We start from the raw sequence: 3,041 nt of genomic DNA on the forward strand, positions 1-3,041 counted from the left end.
ATAGGATTAACGTCGTTTCCATGGGCATGAACAAAAAGTTCAAGGTCGGCTCCCACTTCGTCAATGCATCTCGTGCCATTTACTCCTCACATTTGATGAGGTTGTAGCTTTGAAGGGTTATCTCGCAAAACACTTGAAGAGTAAAAATCATGATAACTCTCGGGTTCACACTAATTAGGGAAGGCATAGGTTCAACCCATCGGGGCATCTTAGGAACATATACCACAACTTCGAGAGTAGTTTAACATATGCTTGAAGAGCATGGCTGACAAAAGCACATGATACATCTTATCACAGGGAGAAGATACAGTTTACCAATGGCATCATGTACCAGGGGAACAATATCACAAGAATTTAGAATGTGAAGGATGCTATCGGATAATAATACAACAATGGGTCTGGTAGTTCACAAAGGATCTAATTTGAGTATTGGTACTCAATCAGAGGAAGATAGAATGCAATGCATCGAATTATAGAACATCTGAAAAATATTGATACTTAATTACCAAAGGAATTATGATTTCCAGGTTGGTGTATTTGAATCAGATGCTCTGATCAAGTACAAACAAGATAAATAGACTTAGATGGGTAATCAACCAAGGTTCACTTGCTGAGAACCAGCTCGTGTCTAGAAGGAGGTCTGAGTCGGAAAGATAACTTACGCGGGTCAGCGGATGATTGCGTGCATTCACACACAGGTTAAATCAATAAAATCAAATGACAACCACGAAGGATTTAATGAATATTGCTAGACATATGGAATTTAACCATAATGGAAGCAGTCCGGAAAGGTCAAGGGTAGAAGGCTACTCGGGATTTCAGAAGATCGAATAGAAATTCGAAGGATTTTGTGAAACCAATGACATATGAGTACGAACAAATCCCCGGTAAATAATTCGTTGTACCTTGTATAACAAGAGCAACTGGAAAGAAAATATGAATGACATTTGTATGTAGTCATCCATAGGGGTTGACGGAGGAAGGGAAAATCGCAAAAGCGATGAGCACAAGTTCTCACGATAACATCGCAGAGTATCTTCGGAGTCTTTTGACAAATCAAGCCATCGTCTGGAATGCGGGGCTCTCCGGGAGGAAGTATTTACGACAACCTAGAGTTAGAGTTAGCAAAATCTTTAACCCGAAAGAGAAGAGAGATCAGAACCCAGAGTATAGAAAAGGAGTAAAAGATCCTAATACCACCCGATTGAGATGTGGGCCCGTAAGCCACACAACAATGTTTGTAAAGTTTTTCAAGTACTAGACTCAACTTCGGCCAAGGAGTTGGAAAGGGGGTTACCTACAAGCAGTCGGCTCTGATACCAACTTGTGATGCCCTCGATTTGATCGTACGCTAATCATACACGCAAATGTGTACGACCAAGCTCAAGGACTCACCGGAAGATATCACAACACAACTCTAGACAAAAATAAAAACATGCAAGCTTCATTTTACAAGCTAGGGGCCTCGGGGGCTGGAATACAGAAGCTCGAGAAACACACGAGTCAGTGGAAGCAACAAATATCTGAGTACAGACATGAAATGATAATGTCTTAGAGAAGGCTAGCACAAAAGATACAACGATCAAATGAGGCGAGGCCTCCTACCTGGGAAGCTCCTGGACTACTCCTGGTCGTTAGCGGCCTCCGCGTAGAAGTAGGAACCGTCGGGGTAGTAGTCGTCATCGGAGGGATATGCCATCTCCTGGGTTCTATCATCTGGTCGCAGCAACGTATCAAGGGAAAAGGGGGAGCAAAACAACGGTGAGTACTCATCCAAAGTACTCACAAGACTGACATTAGAACTACGCTAAGTATGCATCAGTATTAAAGGAAAGGGGGTTTATGTGGACTGACTGCAGCATTGCAAGAATAGAGAGAGGGGACTAGTCATGTCGAACACTAGCATCCTCACGGGTCTTGCAGCAATAGACGAGAGTAGAACAAGCAACACATATATAATCATATTGTTGCAGCAATTTGAATATGATGTCATGCCCAAAAATCCTTCCTCGACTCCCTGCGAGAAAGCAATCCCGGAGCAAACATTCCAGTTGAGTAAAAGTTGTAGTTGTATAGGATCAGGCACAACTCCAAATCATCGTGTAATCGTGGACACGGCTATTCAAAAAGTTAAATTTTCATCCCTGCAGGGGTGCACCACAATACCCAACACGCTTGATAAACTCTGGTCGGACACACTTTCCTGGGTCATGCCTGGCCTCAGAACATCAACACGTCGGAGCCCTACGTAGGCTCAACAGAGAGGCCAGCCCATCGGTCTAAATCCGAAGCGCACAAGGTCCATGTGCCCATTACCCTTTGCGCTCCTGCACGATGTGTGGGTGGCTGATGTCAATCCTAGCACCTCTTATAGAAGAACGATGATTATCCACACCACTCGGGCGCACGCCGCTTCATTGCTGACGTCTGAAGAGCTTCGGATGATACCACGACGACGAGTACCCATAACTTCTCCCACATGATGGTTAGTGCGAAAAGGTCTCCTGACCAACTCAGATCAAATACCCCAACTCCATTAACATTTTAATTAACTCATCGTCACATCCACGCGGGAATCCACCTGCAACACACCATTCATCAAGTTCCTAGTACCAAGGTCCAGTAGCTGTGCGGGTGTACATCAGAAGGATCCGAGGTATCACCCTCAATGGATTCCGAACGATGTAACCGTCAAGGTGGCCAGGAAGGAATCACCCTCGATGGACCACGCTTGATGGGTTGTACGATAGAGTCGGTATCGGAGGTGATGAAGGAGGAATTCGAGAACCATCGTCGGTCAACTATACTACATCGTTAACATCATAGTACGTAACAAGGTGTCACCCTCGGTACTCGATAGTAGCTCTGCAGTGTTGTACAACTAAGGGGGTGTGAGTGCTGTGACGGGTCATGGCTCGTCCATCAGATGATCGAGACTTGATGTAAAAGCAGGGGCAATTGGACAAAGGGTCAAAGGGGATGACTGCCCCACCTATACTAAATAGTTTTAAGGTGAAGTAGAATAGAGTAGCAGTTTATCA

The sequence above is a fragment of the Hordeum vulgare genome, chromosome 7H (assembly GCF_904849725.1).
Source record: "Hordeum vulgare subsp. vulgare chromosome 7H, MorexV3_pseudomolecules_assembly, whole genome shotgun sequence".
Classification (NCBI taxonomy): domain Eukaryota; kingdom Viridiplantae; phylum Streptophyta; class Magnoliopsida; order Poales; family Poaceae; genus Hordeum; species Hordeum vulgare.